The following is a 23079-nucleotide window of genomic DNA, read 5'->3' as shown; positions in this document are numbered from 1 at the left end:
CTCCTCCCTTCAGACCTGGGGACGCCAAGCGTACGAAGCGTGGGAGAATGACAAGGACTCGAAATACAACACAACCTGGCGGCAGTTACAGAGCAGGACTCCCTTGTAAGCTGGTCAGTCAACTGGATGGCCCAGAGACACTTCCGAAGGCTTACTTGGCAGGAGATGATGAAGTGGCCGGGAATAGCTGTTCCTGCTATTCCAAAGGTCGAAGCACCAGTACAGGCCTTCTGGTTCGATCCAAGGAGGAAAGGGTTTCACAGGACGACAGCAGTGCCAGCGGGTCACCAGCGATTCCTCGGTCCAGCCTCTTGGTTGCAGGATACTTGGCTCCTGTATTCCTTCGTTCGTGAGAACTCAGGAGATCGACATGGTAGTGGTGTCTCCAGCTCCCTCTTATCCACGGTTCCCTTCGCGCCAAAACGGAGGGGAGCCAATGGGAGATCCGCTCATCAACACACATACCATACGTGGACCAATCACGGACCACGGTGGTCCCAGGCATTCACACCACCCCAGACTCTCTGGCACCCAGGATGTGTATTGGGACCAGACATCCCAGCCCACACCCTGGAGGCACACAAACGACATGTAGAAGCCCGCGAAAGCAACCACGTTTCGCGGGAAAGTACATGCCCAAATAAGGAAGGCCCCGGGTCGCTCGACCTGGGGAAGGTGAAGGGAGCAAGACGGTCAGTGGACAAGACAAAGGAGCCTCGTGGTCTGGCCATTTTGGGAGCCAGGCCACCATTTTGGGTTCAGTGCGAAAAACGTGCTCAGAACGCCAAAAGGAGCTCAAAATAAACAAAACGATCGCTGCTACCATTCGAGTCCCTGAATGACTTGCACCGATCAAATACCATCCTAAAAGAGTATCTAGGGTCTGTAGAAGGCTAGAGACCCAAGAGAGCTGTAACCTAGCTTACAGTGCCCTCTTGTGTCATGTTGCACTAAAGCCGCAACACGATAAAAGAAACTACGGGAAACAGCGTTCCCCGGTACTGACTGTCTTAAGGGCATGTCAGTTTCCCCATAAGAAAAGAGCGAAAGCCCAGAGAAGTGCGGCAGAAGGCTGTACTTCTCTGGCAAAGTCAAGAACAAGGTTAAAAACAATAGCAAAAAGTTTAGGGGTTGCCACATGGAAGGAAAATTCCCTACAATTACGAAATCTTTCCTAACACTCGCCCCTCCCAGACTATGGACAGGGGGAACTAATCCACCCCTGGATGAGTCTCTTGTTCAGGTCGGTAAAACATTCTGGACAACCCATCAGCATTGCTATGTTGGACACCTGGCCTATGCTCAATAGTGAAGTCGAAGCCTTGTAGACTTATGGACCACCTAAGCAACTTTGGATTCTCCCCCTTCATGTTCATTAGCCACTTTAACGGCTTATGGTCAGTCTGCACAGTGAAGTGGGTCCCATAGAGGTAGGGCCTCAGCTTCCTTAGGGCCCACACAACAGAGAAACATTCTTTCTCTACCGTGGACCATCTGAGCTCTCTGTCCTTAAGCTGGCGACTAATAAAACCGATAGGGTGTTCCTTACCCTTCTCATCTACTTGTGATAGTACAGCTCCTATCCCAGTGTCAGAGGCATCCGTCTGCACGATAAAAGGTCTTTGATAATCAGGGGCCCTGAGCACAGGGGCCTGGCACAAGGAGTCTTTTAAGCCATTGAAGGCCTTCTCACACTCGTCGGTCCAAGTTACCTTCTTGGGTTTCTTCGGAGTTGTGAGGGCAGTCAGAGGAGCAGCTATGGTGCCATAGTCTGCCACAAAATTGCGGTAATACCCCGTGAGTCCTAAGAAGGCTCTCACTTGGGTTTGCGTAGTGGGGGTAGGCCAGTCTTGTACTGCTTGTACCTGACTGAGTAGAGGCTGTCTCCTCCCTCCACCTACTTCATGTCCAAGGTAAACAACTGAGCCTTGTCCATTTTGGTGAGGGGCCACTCGGACACCCTCAAAAGAGCTAACTGAAGGACTGCTTGGGAACAGGTCGGGGAGAGGTTCAGACTCCTCTTCCTCAACATCTGAAGCCAGTAGCAGTGCTGCGATTTCGACGCTTGGGCCGAAAGCCTTCAGCCTATTCACGGGAAGCACTTTTGGAGCCTGTCCAGGCCTTCCAAGGTCCACTGAATAGTTAACCTCACCCAGGGGCTCCACCACCTGGTAAGGGCCTGACCAATTGTCCTGTAAAGCTCGAGGCCTTATGGGATTCATGATCAGGACTTGCTGACCAAGTGTAAAGTTGATGAGGGAAGCTTTCTGGTCGTACCAAGGTTTCACCAGCGCTTGCCCTGCCTTCAATTTATCACTGGCCAAGCCCATCAGAAGTACCATCTGTTTTCTGAGCCCTAGCACATAATCAACTACATTGGTAGTAACAGGGGGAGTGGGGAACTCCCATCCCTCTTTGACGATGGCTAAGGGTCCCCGTACGGGATGACCGAACAGAAGTTCGAAGGGGCTGAAGCCAACACCCTCCTGTGGTACCTCTCTGTAGGCAAACAGTAAGCATGAAACAAGAAGATCCCATTTTCTTCTCTGAGGCTCCTCCAGAGCCCCAATCATGCTCGTTAACTTCCTGTCAAAACGCCCCCCCAGACCATTGGTCTGGGGGTGGTATGCAGAAGAGAACCTGTAGGTGACCCCACATTCTTTCCACATAGCCTGCCTATACTTCGACATAAAGTTGCTGCCATGATCCGACACAACTTTAGGGAAGCCAACCCTAGTAAACATGCCGAGTAAAGCTTCTGCAACTGGCTTGGCAGTTACAGTTGTAAATGGGACGGCCTCAGGATACCTGGTTGCATGGTCGACCAGCACCAGGATAAACCTATTGCCTGAGGATGTTTGCGGGTCAAGGGGACCAACCATGTCGATCCCTACCCTTTCAAATGGTACCCCCACAACTGGGAGCGGTACCAACGGAGCTTGGATTGTCGCGCCAACCTTACCAGACAACTGGCAGGAGGCACAACTCCTGCAGTGACTTTCTACTTGCACCCCCATCTTGGGCCAGTAGAAGTGCATGGATAACCTTTGCTTGGTCCTCTTCATACCAAGGTGACCAGCAAGGGGAACTTCATGCGCCAACTGCAGGAGGAAGGGCCTAACAGCAAGGGGAACCACCAACCTCCTATGGTCTCCTTCTGTAGACTCTGTGGGCTCACTATACAGGAGTCCACCTTCCTGGTAAATCCTATGCATCCCAGGAGGTTCACCCTCAAGCTGGGAGCAGGCCTGTCTCCTTAGGCCTTCCAGAGATGGGCACTCACGTTGGCCTTTACTGAATCCGTCCCTATCAGGACCTCCTTCAACTAACAAGTCTTTTAGTTCAGGATGATCGTTGGGGTCAAATACTTCAGGCATCGCCACCTCCTCGTCAGGCCCGGGCGATTGACCAACTTCCTCCACCGCAGTGGTAGGCGAGCTCGGGGGAATAGTCTCTTTCCCTCGTCTTGACTTGTAGACTCCTTTCGCCTCGGGTTTCCCCTTCGGCTGGGGCGGCGTATTGGGCTTGGCCAATGCTGCCCGTGCTTGAGACCGTGTGTAGGGTCTTTCGGCAGTGTCTCCTACGAGCCCTAAAGCTCTGAGATCATTGCCCAACAAGACCTTTCCCGGGACGTTTCTCTGAATGCTCACTGGAATCCTGACTGCTGTACCATTTAAAGTAAGATTTACAGGGATCACGGGAAACATACGGAGGGGGCCGTCAGCCAACTTAGTGGGCATCAGAGTAGCTCTGGCAACTTCCTCTGAGTCTACCAAGGTAGAATCCACTACAGTTCGACTGCACCCACTATCCCTAAGAGCTGGAGTATCCACTCCATTGATCAGCACACTGTCTTTAAAGTAGTGCTTGGTATTATCCGGAATCCTAGCATAAGCCTCTGCGACTTTAGGCTCCCAGGAACCCAGGGACACTAAAACTACCTCAGCCTCTATTCCGCTGGGAAATGAGTCTGAGGAGAAGGATGCTCCTGTAATCTCTTCTTCCCCGTAGGAGGAGAAGGCCAGATTAGCGGAGTGGACCCCCAAAGGTCTAACCTTACAACGGGGATCCCCCTTCACATGGTCAGTTGCTCCACAAGAAAAACAAGCCCAAGTGGGTCTGTTTACGTAGGGAGGCTTATTGTAACCAGAGTTCTATTTTGGAGGTGAACCTTCACTACCTTGTGAGTTCTCTTTTGTCTTACCCTTGTTTTTCTTTTTGTGGCCCTTATGGGAAGAAGATTTAGCAGATTCCCCACCCTCCATATCTTTGGACTTTTTCCCTTCCTCCTGCTTACCAGGATGAGTTTTGTCCTTATGGGACACTCGATGTGACACCCATAAGTCTGCTGCAATGGCCAGCTTCTTAGGATCTATCTCCTTCGAATCGGCCAAATGCTGCTTAAGCTCCGGGGAAGAAGAAGCAAAAATATGTTCCAGCATGACAAGATTTATCATGCCTTCGAAGGTAGAAACCTTATAACCTTCGACCCAGCCAGTTAAGTTTTTCAAGGATTCAGCGACATAAGATACCCAAGTACCACCTTCCTTTTTCTTATACTCTCGAAAACGCTTTAAATATTGGGCCGGAGTCTTCCCAAACTTTAAAATGAGAGTTTGCTTTAACATTGCGAAATCAGCCCGCTCAGCCTTCGACATTTCCATAATGGCACTGCAGCCAGAATGGGGCAGTCTACTGAGCAACCACGCAATCTTATCAGCATTGTCAACTTCTTGAACCTCGCATGCATACTCAAACGCATTCAGCCAGTCCATAATGTCATTCCTTTCTTCATACACACTGAGCAGATCTTTCGGAAACCGTGGATGAGAGGAAGCCCCAGACCCATGTCTAGGACCCTTGGACCCATTTGCAACCTGAAGCTTGGCCAGTTCCAACTGGTGATCCTGTCTTTCTGTTTTTCTGCCTGTTCGATTTTTAGTTTGGCTATGCTGAATTCAAGCTCCTGCTGCCTAAACCGCAGCTCTTGCTTCTTGAATTCAAGCATAGCCTCCCCATCAACACTGGCAGAGGAAACATTAGACATTACATCCTCCCTGTCCTCGTGGTCGCGATGGATCAGTGCAGCGGCAGAACCGTCGGTTCTGCCAGTGAGAGCAGCCCCACCACCTTCTGCACTGTCCTCGGAAGTTATAGCGTCAAGCTGCGCTTCTTGCCACGCCACGATTCTCTGGATCATTTCCAATTTTGTGCCTTGAGAGGAAACACCTCTCTCCGCACACATCTTTTTCAGCGTTTCTGATTTGGAAGCATTTAAAGTTAACAAGGTATTTGCTTCCATACTGTTCGATAGGACTATGGCCTTTTTAAAGTTATATTACAACAATTCACTACGTGTACTGTTTGGAATAACCTGAAATGCCTTAGTTCGAGCGCAACACTGGATACCTTCAATCGTATCCCACCGCTGCCACCAATTTGTTAAGACGGATTTCTGAACTCTGTCCTGGTGGCGCAGAAGTTCAGAAGGCCAACCTAATTACTTGGAACAGGGTAACCTCTGGACGAGCCAGACCAATCAAGGTAGCGATCGCGGCGGTCAAGACTAGGTCTCAAGAGGGGTGAGGGTGACTGAAAGCCCGCAATGAGCACACAAAGCAAGAGCGCTTACAAACTACTCCAAACAGTTGTTATATCAAAAATAGATACACATTTATTTTAAGGCCTTTAAAATAATGACCGTAGCGAGAAAATCACAATATCACAATATTAAACCAACACATACCATATCAACACAATATATATACAAATACACAGTCGCAAGCATTTAAAGCACGAAATATGTAGTCCACCTGAAAGGAAAGGAAAACAGGCAGTGCGATAACGCTTTAGACTCAGTTCGCCTTTAGAGGCACCTAACTAGATGGAAGTCCGAGCCCTGCGAAGAGTGGAGCCTTGTGCTCAAAGTACCTGCCACGCCGGTGCCAACGGGCAAAAGGGGAAGCTCTTCGGAGGAAGTCAGGCAGTTCGGGTTAGTGCACAGCAGAAGGAGAACAGGTTCCGCAACTCAAGCGCAGCCTCCACAGCGAGCAGAAGCAGAGCGCGAGTACGGCAAAAGGGTGCTGTTTTTACACAGCAGGGAAAAGCAATGGGATACTGCAGGAGGGCTACCAGATCCTAGCTAAACTACTCACCGGTCCCCGAAGCAAGCAGACCCAGGCTTCTCCACGTTAGTTTCAGCAGCTGGCAGGTTCAGAAGAGCAGGGAACGCCTCGTAGTCGTGTAGAGCAAAAAGACGTCCCAATCGACGAAACCAGCACAGTTTTGTTGCCGCAGCAGGACAACGGAGCGGCCGTGTGTATTCAAGCCAAATGTACACTCCTCCCTTCAGACCTGGGGACGCCAAGCGTACGAAGCGTGGGAGAGTGACAAGGACTCGAAATACAACACAACCTGGCGGCAGTTACAGAGCAGGACTCCCTTGTAAGCTGGTCAGTCAACTGGATGGCCCAGAGACACTTCCGAAGGCTTACTTGGCAGGAGATGATGAAGTCGCCGGGAATAGCTGTTCCTGCTATTCCAAAGGTCGAAGCACCAGTACAGGCCTTCTGGTTCGATCCAAGGAGGAAAGGGTTTCACAGGACGACAGCAGTGCAAAGGAGGATTCCTTCAGCGGGTCACCAGCGATTCCTCGGTCCAGCCTCTTGGTTGCAGGATACTTGGCTCCTGTATTCCTTCGTTCGTGAGAACTCAGGAGATCGACATGGTAGTGGTGTCTCCAGCTCCCTCTTATCCACGGTTCCCTTCGCGCCAAAACGGAGGGGAGCCAATGGGAGATCCTCTCATCAACACACATACCATACGTGGACCAATCACGGACCACGGTGGTCCCAGGCATTCACACCACCCCAGACTCTCTGGCACCCAGGATGTGTATTGGGACCAGACATCCCAGCCCACACCCTGGAGGCACACAAACGACATGTAGAAGCCCGCGAAAGCAACCACGTTTCGCGGGAAAGTACATGCCCAAATAAGGAAGGCCCCGGGTCGCTCGACCTGGGGAAGGTGAAGGGAGCAAGACGGTCAGTGGACAAGACAAAGGAGCCTCGTGGTCTGGCCATTTTGGGAGCCAGGCCACCATTTTGGGTTCAGTGCGAAAAACGTGCTCAGAACGCCAAAAGGAGCTCAAAATAAACAAAACGATCGCTGCCACCATTCGAGTCCCTGAATGACTTGCACCGATCAAATACCATCCTAAAAGAGTATCTAGGGTCTGTAGAAGGCTAGAGACCCAAGAGAGCTGTAACCTAGCTTACAGTGCCCTCTTGTGTCATGTTGCACTAAAGCCGCAACACGATAAAAGAAACTACGGGAAACAGCGTTCCCCGGTACTGACTGTTTTAAGGGCATGTCAGTTTCCCCATAAGAAAAGAGCGAAAGCCCAGAGAAGTGCGGCAGAAGGCTGTACTTTTCTGGCAAAGTCAAGAACAAGGTTAAAAACAATAGCAAAAAGTTTAGGGGTTGCCACATGGAAGGAAAATTCCCTACAATTACGAAATCTTTCCTAACACCTGCTCTGTGGGCCACACACAGGTGCCCAAAAACATACACTAGGGATACAGGTTTTTACCCCCACCCATAGGTGCCATAAGGGTGTCCCAGGTGTCTGTACACCAAACCAAAAAAGAGTAAGAGCTGCACTGCAAGGAGTCCTACGTGGACTCCTTGGCAGAAAGCAATACAGAAGATACATGAAAAAGGACTGCAGGACAAGGACAGGGAGGTCCTGTCCCTCCAATGCATTTCCAGCATCACAAATATCACTAAGCAAACTTAACAAAACTCCTTCTAATGGTGAAGTGGGGTTTCCTGATTTAATTTACAATTTAATTTGGCATTTGTGTTGAGACAAAAGCAGATGTGGTTTGCCCCTGAAGATCGTAAAAATGTACCTGTAATCTGTATCAATGTTTATATCATCACATACTAGATCCACTGTCATCATATATTGCCATGCATTGCATTTCGCAAATAAAACTTTTTCAAACAAAACAAAAAATATACAGGCATATTTTTCCCATCTGGAGGCCATGGGGCTCCCCCTAACAACATTTTGAATTAAGTCCTGACACAATAGGCACCCGTAAAACAGCTGGGAAATGGATCTTTCCTGGCAATCACTCACTGATCATCTCAAAGGTGGGGCCAGTGAAAGTGTGAGCATGTACAAACAACATTTAAAATCTTCTGTGCATACTCAGTCATAGACCCCCTCTTTGGAAATGGGGACATGCCATGTATTAACTTAAATGTTTTGGGACCTTGTGTGTACTTCTGTTGTTCATGCAGACATACTGCATGCCACAAATGTAGGCTTAGTTGCACTTCAGAAATGTAAACAAAACCACAGGCATATGCCATGTAAAAGGCACACACAACATAGCTCGTGTCTGCTGGTGAAGAAGCCTTTCTCAATACGATTGGACTGAGAGAGTGTCAACTGATAAGAGCTTGCGGTTCCAAGCCACCCAGATTTTGTCATGCCTAGTGAGTCCATTTAATTATAGTTAGGCGCGGTGATCCGGTGACAGAAGCCAAACAACCACTAGTGGGTCTGTCACAGAACCCTTGTCCCATTCTGAAAATCTGAATGCAGCTCTGTCCAGGCAGGCAATTAGAGTCCAGTGTCCAGATTCTGACCAATGGAGACAGACAAGACTTACACTGCCCTGGCCTGTGCGCTTCACCATATTCAAAGCAAAGCATCTCTGTCCTGGCCCACACATTACCATTCGTGAGCACTGGCAAAGCATGCTGCAGGTCCTTAACGTGCACTTTAGAACCATGGGTTGAAGTCCAGAGCAAAATTGATACATTTAGGGTCCTGCTGGAAGGGTGGTTGCTAAACGGCCAGTCTGATGTGTGAGGGGTCAGCAATGCGAGGCGGGCAACTATTTGATGATTGTTCAAAACATGCCATTTTATTAAGGTAGAAATTATACCAAAATGCCTCACTATCCCTTCTCTGATGAGGATATCCCTGCCTGAAAAAACGAAAAGGACACACTCTGACACATGATGTCTGGCCCCCACACTAAACATCAAATACAAAAGAAAATATATGGCAATTCAATTAACATCAACAATGGTATTCACAGTTTCTTTTTTAAACTTTAGCAACCTGGGTGAACTACCTTACACAGGATTCAAGGTGTATTGAGCTTGAATGTTCATCAAAAGAAAATAAGGAAATCCACATAGGTAGAAAAGTTTTAATTTAGTTATTTAAAAGTTCAATGAAGTATGTTAACCAAAGTTCCTGCAACAACTAAGTTCTTCTTCTGGGTAAAAGAAAGACTTTCCACTTCCTTAGAATAGCATCAATGTTATTCCCAGCCACAATGCTCTTTTATCACTTTCAGTTATCCAAGAAGACTTGACACAGTTCAAAAAGAAATACAACTTCTAGAATGCAGTAATGATTCTTTTATTCAGATTAGGATTCACAATAGGTATATTTGTCAGGAAGACTTCACAGTGCTGCTGCTTCTATTTCAACAACTTCACTTCCACTAGAGTTTAGCATGAGGACATTCTTCTTTACCTCATAGCATTTTACTTCATTTGTACTACTTAAGTCCTGCATCCACTGACAACCAGATATACCGCCATAGCTTCAGTAATTTGTAGTTCAAGACAGGTTTTGACTAGATTAATTTTAAGGCAACACCTTCAAGTAGGCAAAGCACTCTTCCTCTGAATATCTCTCTTCAAAAAGGTGCAGTTTCTTTGCCTCTCTTGTCTGTCTGCCACCACTTCTTTCCTTCTACAACAGTCTCTGGCAATAAAGGTTGTGTCAACTTCGAATAACGTTTATAAGCAACTAAATTTCCCTTCTCCAACTTGGACTTCACCTCTTTGCCAACTGTTAGCCAATGAATTACCCAGAAGCTTTGGTGCCACTCTCCTGGCTTCAGGTAATGCCTGCACACTTGTAACTTAGGTAAAATTGAACTTTTATTGGCTTACCGTATTTGTTAGACCATTTTCTTGCTATGAGAAAGGCTGTTTTCAATCTCAATGAGGGAATACTCTTAGCTTGGGCAATGTTTGTGCCCTCTCCAACTGTAGTTACAATATTTAAACACTTCACTTATTTTAGGAACAATGGCTGCTCATAAGAATAAAGAAGTAAAGTTAATTCTCCACTGGGAAAACAAAATAAGGGCACACAACCTCTTCTCAAGTTTTACAGGTTTAAGTGTTCAGTAATGTTTTTTATGTTTAATGAGAGACACGTGACCACTTCATCATAGCTTAAGGGTTTAACAATGACCTTCAGTAGCGTTTGCTTCTACAAAAGTAAAAGAAATACTTCTGATCACACGTGAGTCCTACTTTCCATTGCCCCTTAGTTATAACTTCAACAAACAACTTCCACTCGCTTCTGCTTCTACGTGAGTAAAACATTCAAGCTGGATACTGTTGCTGGCAGTGTTTGTGCAAGGAATCAGAAAGTCAGGTTTGACTCACCGGCTTCTGTGATCCTCTTTTGGCATGTTGCATAACTTATGCTGCTTTTGGCTCACTTGGTGCCCACACCCATCCTCTTTGAAGGTGTCTCCGGTTGGCCACTCTACTATGGAGCCCCTCTCGCTCCTGAGACCCACGACACACCCACAGCTCCTCGCCTTGGTCTCTGACACATTTCCTTCATGGCAATCAGGCTCACATGGGGAGGACAGCCTCTCTGCATGTTTTCCACTGTGCAGCCTCTGCACTTCAGAGTTTGGGGTAACAGAATCCTCTAAGAACAGGCAGGTTAAATCTACTGCATCCACATTCCGGTGTCCCTCTGGTTCTCCCACTTCTGCTTGATTTGTCAGCACTGTGCCTTCTTTTTTCTGCCTCTGCTACTACTCCACACACTCCATTCACAGTTCCAGCTCCTTCTTCTTGCCTGCACCTGAGGGGGCCTTACTTACTTACTTAATTGCCTGACTACTTCCACAACATGCCTCTTCAGCCATCTTCCTCGTCCTGTTACTCAGTGGATTATGGGACTTGTAGTCCCCATCAGCAAAGTTAGTTCTTTTAACTTCTGTTGTTTGACAAACTACCATAATAATTGTGGGATTATGGAGAACTTTAAACAGGGGGATTCTCAGTCGTCCTGGCCTGTCTCCCATGTGTTCCTCCTGCAGTACACCACCCCCAGGGTCGAAATCAGGAAGGGTCTGCCTTTCCCTTGTCATATGAGAAGGGCTCAGGCCAGGTTTCTGGGAGGAATCATTACTGATTAATTACAGATAGCTCCTAACAGCTCCTTCTTGCACACAATTCATTTTCCTTGATTACTACACGAGAGCAAAATCAAAGAAATTCTCCCTATGCACCTCCCGGCTTTAAACATAACCATTTGCAATCCCCTGAGGCCTTGCCCACTATGCAAAGTGAAAATTGCAGAAGGTGCATGGCATATGACATGATCTGTAGCTTGCATGCATCTCGTAGAGACCCCAGGAAGGTTCGACGTTGCCCATGGGGGGCTTCTTTCAAGTAAAGAGTGTTTATTCTTTTGAGTGAAAGATCAATTTAAAGAAAACCTTTTAATACCAGTGAGCCAAGCATTAAGTGTGTGGCACAAAGTAGCATTTCAAATCTTCACTGGAGCCTCAGGCAGATTGCAGAGAGCCACTATGCCCACCTGACAACAGCTTGTTTTTTTTGTTCTGCTCAGTGAGGCGATCACTCAAAGGAACTAGTGGCCAGGGAGCTGTGGAAAATGTAAGCAAAACAGGAACATGGCCAATTGTTAGACAATGTCTGCGTGTGCCGCCCCTGAGTGGATCTGCTTTGCTGCCATTTGCCCATCTGACAGCCACGCATTCACTTGCCAGACAGGGCAGATTAGGCCTACCAGTGTTCAAAGGCGAAGCCCCTGTGCCCTCCCTGCAGCCTCTGCAAACTAAAGTCTGCAAATCTGTACCAAAAAGATTGCGGTTGTTATGATTAAACCAATCACGTTCACAGTAAGTATACCAGTGAACCATTTCACCCCTATTCTGCATCTAGAACCTTCTAGAACCTATTTGCATGTGATTGTGGCTTACACAAGCAATTGGAGTGGGGCCCTCTTGTTCTGATTTTCACCACATTATTTGCAGGTTATGTTGATACATCCTCTGGTATTCCAACATGGAGGATGTTAAATTAAATACCACAATTGTCATGTGTTCAACAGGATTATCCAAGCACCCATGCTTATTCATACAATACATCTCCTTAAGTACATACGAAATATTGGAAAATGTAAATGCTTTGTTAATAGTGTTTTGTTGATATTCTATCTACCTTCTTTAAAAATTTCACAGGTGCTGTACCCAAAAGCCAATGCATTTTGGACTAGAATAGTCCACACTCAGGGCTATGTCTAAAATGCAAAATAACACACTGCTGCTTCAAAACAATATATAGATATGGTGTAGGATCATGCAGCATCATCTACCTCTTTCACACTGATCGATCAGTGTTAGCATACCTGCTAATGAATACACTTTACATCACCACAAACTTTGTGCTGGTAATGGAGTACTTGGTAAAGTAGTGTGCCATATCCGTGGTAGAACAATTCCTCCAGATGATGCCATGTAGTAGCTATGCACATTTGGAGATATAGTGTATTAACAGCACATGTTTTAATTGAATCAAGAATGCAGTAGCGATTGCTCCAAAGGATGTCACCATTCTGATGAATTAGAGTCACCAGTCTGCTTGGATAGTTATATCCCTGGAACAGTGCATTCCAGGTTTTGGTTGACCCCAAATACTGTTCATGTTTGATCAAATCTGAAAACAATTTTTGTTTAAACTGTGGTGCCCGCTCACACTACTCACAAGTACTTGAAGGGACCCATAGGTCAGCGTCCGATGAGACCTGCTAAGGGGGATGCGTGCGCACATTAATTTTCTATGGCTATTCAATACGAGTGGAGCTTGAGATCCTTGTTCTTTTCCAGAGCTAGCCTGAGTCTACCACTGCAGAGCTTTAAGTGTTTTTTAGTTTTCCCTTTTTTTGGCAGACAAAATGGCTTATACATGTTCAGCCCTCCCGCAGTGAGACTGATGGGATATTTGTGCGTAGAAGAAACTCATCCAGGAATATGCTACAATTTTGGGATACTTTGATTTAAAGGTGAATGCCCATATATCAGCTGTGATGGCCGTCTGTAAGGGGAAACACCAACCGAAATTTCCAGCAATGTTCACTGTGTATTTGTATGGGTTGCTGTTTTTATGGAAACATTATTGTAATTTCCGAAATAAACGTTTAATAAATGAATTAAAAATGGTAATCTTTTTCTTTTAGTATGGGAACACTCTCTTTTGTGTATCATAGTTGTCCCAGGAAGTGATGTAATTTGATCTTTGACCAAAATGACTTCGCAAGAAGCGACATTACTGATGCATTCAAAGTGGCACAGCACAAACGCTTCAGTGAATAAATATGACTCTCAGCATTTTTATGTATGTAGGTTTGAATTTAAGCATGAGCGCATCATTGCTAATATACCTTATGCTTAATTAGCACACCATTGCCAGTTTCTAGTATACACATGTCCTGTAACAAATCATTATCAGGTTTGATTATGGATAAACGCACACTGTCATCTCCTAAAGTACTCAATGAGGCCAGCAATTACCCTTCATTTAGTGTTCAAAATGGTTTCTTTATTTTAATTAACAATTTTTCCATTTATTGTTTTTCCTTCTTGTTACCAAAGTTCGCTTTACTTGAAAACACTTATTTTGAAAAACATTTCCTTTCTTGCATTTCTTTTTGCATTTTGACATTTGTCTTTTGTCTTAAATACATTTAAGAATTTCTGCACATTATTTGTGACTGCAAATATTCAAATTAGTTGTTATTGTTTAAACCAAATACACTTCTTTCTTTTTCCAAATTATGTGTTTAATGCCGATGTTTTATATGATATTAGACTTTTTCTAGGAAACACATTATTTTAACTAAGAATTGTGTGCTATTCTAATTTAACAGAGGGTTATCCAAGCTTCAATACATTGCTCACATATCAATGTGTAGAACACTTTAATCATTGTGTATACTATAGTAGAGTTTGGAATTCTGGAACAATATTGATTTATGCCCCTATGTGTTTATACAATACATTTATTTATTTCATAATCTGAATATCATTCGTTCCTTGGAGTGTAATGAACATTACACCTATGTTGTTCCTGAAGAGGGGATGGGATCTGCTGTATTTTGTCAAAAAGGATAAGTATCTCACTGCATGAAAAAGCAAAAAGTTGAAAAAGTGATGGAGAATTTTAATGGAAACAATCAAGAAGAGATAATGTTGAATGTTATTATGAGAACGCCTACCCAATAATTCTCTTTGAATTGGGCTTTCTGTATCTGTAGGCTTTGATAACCTGAAAGAGTTTATTCATATTTGTAAAAATTTTGCTTCCGCCGCCCCAGAGTCAATATACGTTAAACTCAATGAATGCCTAGTAAAATCTTCTTGACGCTCTAATCAGTGGATTGCCAAATGTTTGGCCACATTGAGCAAAATGAATTCTTCTGCTGCAGAGCTTTGCCAGAATCCTAACCTTGTTAAGAAGAAGTTATGAAGAACTGATTGAATCACGACCATCGAGACTTGTAAAGCCTACAAGCGTATAACCGTACACTGCTACTGTAGTGAAACCTTTTAACACTGTTCTTCATATTTACAAAAAGTCCAGGTAGGAAGACAGAATATGCTCCAGTTAAGGCTAAATCTGTGGCCTACAATGGAATTCTTGGAAACTCAAAATAGGCTATTGGTGTCACAGAGATCATGTAGATTCTGGAGGCACTGGTGCAAGACTGAAAGTTTAGAACAATTATTCACCATATGTCCTTCTTTGAACAGACAGAAAATAACCTCCTAGGCCACTATCTGCATGATCCTTCTCCTATGTTCTATAAAAATCTCTGGTTCAGAATCTTGGAGGCAACTTATACTCAACTTACAATCACTGCTGTCAAATTTGGACAATTGATTTTTAAAAATCTAGAAAAATTAATTTTACATGAGCACTTTATGTTTTCTAATTAATGTGTAATGTATAGAGGGAACTTATTTTGTAATTTTGCAATGAACAAGGTACGGTTGGAATGTTTGTGAAGGGTTTTTTGCACATAAACTGTAACATAATAATACAAATTTTCGAATAAGTGATGGCGGGATTTGCATGAAAACAATCAAGTAAAGAAAATGTTTAAAGAATTCCAGTTACCCTGGATGGCTATGCAGGCTAATTGTTAAAGGCAGTGCCATATGTGTAAGCCAAGTGGCTCCCACAAAGGCCTACTGTGGTCATGTTCCTTGGTTCCAATGACCTATGTGATTATATATACAGAATAAGGCTATCGCTATGAAAGGGAACGTCAACATTCAGTGCTTTAATACGGATGTAAAGAAATCAAAACAAGGCTATGTGTCTACCCACTTACAACAGCACATCATTACAGTTTTTACTCTTCCCGATTATCAAATTCGATTATACCGATGTAGCATATCATTGCCAATCTCCATTATACCAAGTTTTGCAATCATTGACGGTTTCCAGTATATCCCCTGAGAACATTGCTGCTGATTTACTTCATGCAATTCAGTGCATACGTACCAGCGTATGCCCTATAAGAACATGAAAGGCAGTTTCATCATGTTCACTTAACTTCCCTCCCTCAGCATGTTTGAGTTTAAGCTGCTGGTGCCATAAAGAAGGGTGGACAATGGTCCCCACTATGGTCTTGGTCCTGCTTGGGGAGGAAAGCATCAGCTAATGTGGACCATACTGTACATACTTTGGCACCCAACCAGTTTGTTCTATTCACTGGCAGCCTGGATGGAGTTGGATGGGCTTCTATGGCCAGCTCAGCGCCCAGACAACAGGATTGGGCTATTGGCAGCATTTTCCTTTGATGACATAAAAGACAAGGGGCCTCATTAGGACCCTGGCGGAGAGGGTATTACGCCAGCGTAGTGCATGGCGTACCTCTCCGCCATACTACGAGTTCCCGTAGCGCCATGGAGGTTTTCTCCGCCTGGTTTTACCAGCCGGAGAAAACCATGGCGCTACGGGACCTCGTTGTTAATTACGCCACCGTATTTTACGGTGGCGTAATTAACTCCTTCCCCACTCCCATTATACCCTATGGGGCGAAAATGGGAATGGGGAAGGGCAGAATGGGGATTGGGGATTTACCGCTCCGCCGAGGTCGGAATGGGGCGGTAAATCCGCCAACCCCCATGGCGCTATCGGCGGCTTTCCGCCATGCTTCGCGGTGCATTTAGCACCGCGAAGTCCGCCTGGGTCGTAATGAGGCCCAAGCTCTGATCTCAACAGAGCAAAGGAACACTCAAGTGGTGACACCAGCAAGCATAGAAAAAGTATTGTCCTGACATGCTGCCTCTGTCATCTCTCTAGATGGTCCTGCCACTGCTGCAGTTGGTGGCCATGGTCTTCCACTATTCCTCCCGTGGGCAAACCATACCAAACTCAGATAGTACTTCCTCCTCTGGCCTCACCATTTAAGAATCAACTTTTCCATTTAGGACAATGCAATCACTCCACATCACTGGCCATATACTGAGCAAGAGAGGATGTCACAACATAAAATACACTATCACGAGCATTAACAGAACACCTGAGACAGTGACAATAATTGACTATGAGCAGGTTCACATCAAGGATGCGCATCAAATAGCTAGGGAAACAAAGGTCACATACTATTCATTGCAGAGACCTCACGCCTGCTCATATGCGTTACACAGGAAAGACAATGGGCCTCATTACGACTTTGGAGGTAGCCATGGGGCTATTAGCACCATGGCTGCCTCCAAAATCGTGTCTGGGTCCGGTCTGGTGGAGAGGGGACTAACCGGGACATTCCGCCCTAGGCGGACCCAGTAAATTCCTGTTCCAAATGTCATTCCCCATTCCCATTTGAGGCCCCATAGGGCTCAATGGGAAGGGGGAAGATGCTAATAACGGGCCCGCTAATTGCGGGCCCGTAATTAGCTCCAAGATCCTTTAACGGGTCCCGTAAAGAACGTGTGGTCAGACCACACGTCCTTTACGGTTCCTGCTGAGGGACCTTGGAATTGTGCGGTAAGGGATTACCGGCACCGGTCACCTTAACGGTGCCCGGTATCCCTTACCGCCCACCTCGGAATGAGGCCCAATATGATTAGGGTCCAAAGGATTCAATGATACCATTGAAATTATTTGCACTGACAAATCCTGCGCAACCCATCCCTCACCCTGACTAACATACTAGACAGAGAAAGAGGACATCACCATCAAAGCGTGTCTCTAACACGTGTTAAAATGAGGCTTCCATACAACTACACTAGCAACCTGCATCCACTACAGCAAAGAGCCATTCACAATTTGTCAAGTGACACACTGCATGATGACACAGAACATTTTTACATTTTCATCGTCACCACACCTAGTGTTGCTAACAGTATGGAGTACTATCCTCACTGACAAATCGACATTAAAAGCACCACCGTACCACACTACACTGACGGTGGTTCCAACAATTAAGTCATGGCACTACATGCCTCCTTGCACTAGATCCAAGATCCACAATTGCCCTGCCCTGAACTAACATCTACAAATAGAGAAGGACGTCCCCACTGCTGCTAGCATGGATACTCAACACTGTTGTGTTGCCGGCCCTCACAGCACTTGTCATGTAATTTGTGATGCTATTCCAAGGAAGTCAAATGAAAAGCTAGTATCGCTTTACATTGATAGCACTTTCCAAAGTGTGGCACTGCCACACAGTTGTATTATTTTTTCATGCATCACTTAGCAGAAAAGGTGCTTGAAAAACCAGGAGCGCTTGATGTAACAGAATGATATTTGGTGAGGGAGGAATAGCCCAAGCTTTTTGTTGTGATTGCTGAGATGGTAATGGAATGCATGGCATGTTGGCAGCTGATAAGAGGCTTGGTTCTAGAATGTAAGAGGGAGGAGAGAAGAGCTGGTCAAGAGAGGAGGAGGGCTGTGACTGTTCACAGTGACATTTTGTCGAACAATTAACTATAATGAAGAACACCACTTACTGAGTCTGTGGCTAATTTGGAGAAGATCTGCATACAAGAATTGGCGACGAGCTTGATCAGTTTCAGACGGCTTTCCAAGCCTTGGATGACGCATCCGTCCATGAAAGCGAGCCCTGCGTACAATTCATAACGTGTGCAATCCTAGGGGGAAGGGTTGATCTCCCTCATAAGTAAGGTAAAGATGAGGTAAGTCCCTTTCATAATTTTTGCTGCACTTACAAAAGTACGAAGGGCACCTTGTGAGTGCCACAATGCGCCTTACAAATGTAAACCATCTTGATGGTTACCAGCTCGAGCACAGCCTTACGAGACACCCGAGGAAAGCACCTCAACACAAAGTGGGTTGCTAAGTAACCCCAACACTAGCCCAGCTCTGGCGTATGAACCTCTGCCATGGTTTATGCGGCGAAGGGCTGCGCTATGCTAGGAAAAAGCAGAATGCAAGGTGCATTCCTTGTGAGGACAAAAGTGAAGAGTAAAGGAGTAGAAAACAGGAAAATAAAAATAAATAAATAAAAATTATTTTTATATAAATTGCCCACCACATAAACAGAGAACAATGCAACGTTAAGAACCGTCTCTGGAGCTTGACTTCAATTGTCCTGGAGGAGTTGGAAAGCAGAATTTGACACATACCTGCAATCAATTCGAGGAGCAGACTAGAAAGGTCATCCAAAGCATGTAAGAAGATACCAAAAAATAAATCAATATATGGTACACATGTGTGTGTGACTGGTGAGAAAGGACAGGTAATATTAGATGCTATATATGTAGAGCACAAGACCATGTTGCCACTACTAAAACAAACCCAGTATTTGACAAAAACATGTAGCATATGCAGAAGGATGGTCAATATTGCCCAGGCATGTAGGAACAGGTTTTACAGAGAGAACATTACCAAGAATGATAGGAGAGGAGGGCCAATCATCGAAGAAGGGACAGGTAAGCACTTGGAATTGGAGAGGCAGGAAATAACTGAATCATTCCATTACAAGTATGTCCTGATGGTATGGGATCCTGATGAGGACCTAAATGAATTTGCAAACATTGAACGACCTCTGAAGCAGAGATTGCGGGAATAAAATAACGACTAACGGCAAACTCTGGATCCTTGCATATTATAATGCCTGATAATATGTACAAAGGGGCATTAGAACACACAGTGGGAATACTGAACCATTTTACAAAGGTCCGTGTTTAAAGAGGAGACAGAGCTATAGTGTAGATGCCACACATATAAAGAGCTCCCATTGGGAGAGCCACAAAAGGACCAGTCGTGGTTAAAATGATAAACATCAGATTTAATAGAATTATGACCTAAAAAGTGATTAAATAGTGTGGTCCACAGTACATACAATTCATAAACATTTAAACATATATCAAACAGTCGTTACGTGATAAGCTAGAATTAGCTAATTGACAGTGTATCAAAAACAGGGATACACTCAACATCAAGAGGTACGCTTTACAGAAAGTGCAACGTACTCTACAGTAATTAGAATCAGTATGTCAAAAAACGTAATAACTCTGGTGCCAGTACAGAGTATTAGCTCGACATGTTTCAGTTCCTACAGTTATTATGGAACATTCATCAGGAGATATACAGGTGACCACGTAACCAAGACAACATTTAAAAACGAAATGATGACATTTAAAGTATTCGTAGCATCTGCAAAGTAAAGAACAAAAAAAGCGCAAAACATGAGCTTCAAATTAGCCATTATTGTTGCATGTTCAAAATACATGAACCAAGGCATCTAAATAGAGGGAAATAAATACCTCCACTGATGCTTGTGGGTGCTCTCTACTCGAAAGGTAGTAGGCGGTGTAGAACTGAGGGTCGTCTCTACTTAGGATATAGAAAAAACATCCAAATGAGCGCTGAGTAGTAGCTCACTAAAAAAGCAGGATATGTGCTTAGGCTTAGCAAATAGCGAAACTAGTATCGCATAAAAAACATATGAAAAGGTGTCCGGGTGAGAGAAACCCAGTGCTGAGAGACAAAACGAATTATCCACAGTGTGCCCCATATAATTCCAGAAGTTGAGAAGAAGTCGGTGACTAGAACCTAAAGAGGTAGTTCAAGGTATAGTCTCTAATCTCGTGTGTTTATAGGAGACAGAAGGCGGCTAGTAACACTCAAAAGTAAACAACTACCCCACAGGCAACACCTTCAAGTTGGCAGTAAGAGTGTCAGTCGTGACCAAATCCGACAGCCCCAGGATATAATCCTGCCGCCAGCGCTAGTGCTGTGTGGATAGTACGGAGAGTGCCGTCTGTTATGCGGGCAGCAGTGCAGCAGGACTGGGCGACCGATGTGCGAGTGGTAGTCAGGGAAATACAGTAGTCCTACAACTATGTTGGAAGAGAAAAGAGATGTAGAGCAATGTGGTTAGTCATGGCAGCCATCATGGAATGGCTCAGACCGGACAAGGAATTAGTACAATAGGTAGCACACAGTCTACAAAAAACGATGGTAAGGGATCAAGTGAGTGTAAACGATTATATGTTGTACCATTCAATAGATTCGTTAAGACCCCTGATGTCACTCTGCAGAGTATATATCATCTTTTGTTCCATATAAAGCAATTTTTTCTCCCGGGTGGCATAGTTGGATCCTTTAAGTGATAACAATATTGTCCATTTAAAATCCTCGTGATGATGCTTCATAAGATTGAAATGTTTCACCATGGGGGCATTTTCAGTTCTGTTCTTGAGACAGCTCCGGTGTTCCATGATACGAGTTTTGGCTTTGCGGGTTGTTTTCCCTACATAGTGCAGTCCACATTTACAAGTGATCAGGTACACCACAAATTCGGTGTTACAATTAGTCAAGTTTTTCTGTGTCCAGAGCTTTGACAGGCCAACATCTACATTTTTAGTTATAGAGGTCAATTTACAGACCCCGCACGAGCCACAAGGATAGTGACCGGTAGGTTCAGGTAGACCCCATAGGGTGGTTAATCTGGGTTCCTGGATAGGGATAGGTTTAAGTTTGCTGTTACTAACCCTGTTACCTATCGTCGTGCTCCTTTTATAAGCAAAGATCGGCACACTCATAGAGGGGGAAGTCATTTGAAAGATTTTCCAATTCTTCTTAATGATGTTGGTGATCTCAAAGCTCCGGTTAGAAAAGGTATTCACACACACAATACGATCATCTTTAGGTTTAACAGGTTTTGGTTCCAATAGTGCTTCTCGGTTGTTATTAAAAGCCCTTTTGGCTGATTTTTTCACCAGTTTATTAGGGTACCCTCTCTGTCTCATTTTTTTTCACGAGAGTGTTCGCCTCCGCCTCGTATATTTCTTTCGTAGAACTATTCCTTTTAAGGCGTAAAAACTGGCCAAAGGGAAGATTATCACGAAGATGTTTAATGTGATGGCTGGAATAATCAAGAAGAGAATTTTTATCGGTGGGTTTATGATAAGGCTTAATTTTCAAGACTCCATTGGTTGCAAAAATGGTTAGGTCGAGAAAATTAATAAACTCGTTACTAGACATCATAGTAAACTGAAGGTGAGGATTAAGATTGTTAAGCCAGTTGAAAAAATTGTTAGCTTCAGTCAAGGTGCCTCTCCATATGACCAAGATGTCGTCAATGTAGCGACTCCACTTCACGATGTTATTACTATAGGGATTGAGGTTGCTGTAGACGTTGCTTTTCTCAAAGGTCTCTACGTACAAGTTAGCAACACTCGGAGCCATAGTGGCGCCCATCGCGGTCCCTTCAACTTGTTGGAAAATCTTACCATTGAACTCAAAGTAGTTACGTTTTAATGCTAGTTCAACGCACCAAAGGATAAACGAAGTAGGGACCGGATCATTATCAATGCGGCCCAGAAGTATTTCTTCAATCGCATCAAGGGATGCTTGTTGGGGGATATTGGTGTAGAGGGATACGATGTCTAAACCTAGTAGCAACTGGGTATTTGTATCGAAAGCCAAGTTTTCATGACTGTTAATAACATCTCGAGAGTCTTTTACATAGGATAGCATGTTTTGCACAAATCCCTTCAAATAGTGGTCCGCAAAAGTAGAGAGGGGTTCAAGTACAGAATTAATCCCTGCCACAATGGGTCGACCTGGAGGGTTCACCAAGGTTTTATGCACTTTGGGTAGAGTGTAGAAAGTGGGGATGCTTGGTTTTTTATTGAAGAGGAAATCCGCCTCTTGTTTCGAGATCCACTCTCGGTCTTTAGCTTTAGAAACTTTATCTGCAACGAGTGCCATGAGTTCCGGTGTCGGGTCCAGAGCGAGAGGGCGATAATAGTGGTTATCACTAAGTTGTCTTTCGCATTCCGTGACATAATCGGTGCGATTAAGAACCACAATACCTCCACCTTTATCTGCTTTCTTGATGACAATTTGGGAGTTTTTGGCCAAAAAGTCGAGTGCTTTAAGTTCTGAATTAGAGAGATTGTGGAAAGGTCTAGATGGTTTATTTTCCAGGGCTTTAACTTCTGCGATCACTTTCTTTTCAAAGACTAACGACTCAGGAGAAAAACTCTGAGAAGGAGGGTAGAAAGTGGAAGGTTTACGGAGTCCCGTGCAGTTGAGAGGTTCTTCCAAGGGGATAACGTTATCAGCAGAGAAGAATTCTTTCAGGTGGATTTTCCTCATTAGTTTTTTTAAATCAATTAGAAATTCAAAAGGATCATGTAGTTTCGTCATCACGAATCCCAAACCTTTGTTGAGGACTTGTTGATCTATATCTGGGAGAGTATAATCAGATAGATTAATCAAAAGCGATTCCCGCTTCTGGTTTGTTTTGTTCACAAAGGTGCCATGTGCATATTCTGGACACCAAATAGTTATGCTGCATTCGTTGCTGCAAAGAATGAAATTCAAATATAGAGAGATTGTAGGAAAAAAAACATTTTGTGGGCAAAAGTCCACCCATTCTCGGCTTGGGTCACCAAGCAGAATTCAGCATGGAATTAAAGTCACATGCAAAAGAACAAG

This window comes from Ambystoma mexicanum, chromosome 4p (assembly GCF_040938575.1).
Source record: "Ambystoma mexicanum isolate Mex_15411 chromosome 4p, UKY_AmexF1_1, whole genome shotgun sequence".
NCBI lineage: Eukaryota > Metazoa > Chordata > Amphibia > Caudata > Ambystomatidae > Ambystoma > Ambystoma mexicanum.
The sequence above is the reverse complement of the archived record's forward strand: the minus strand, read 5'-3'. Positions refer to the sequence as shown.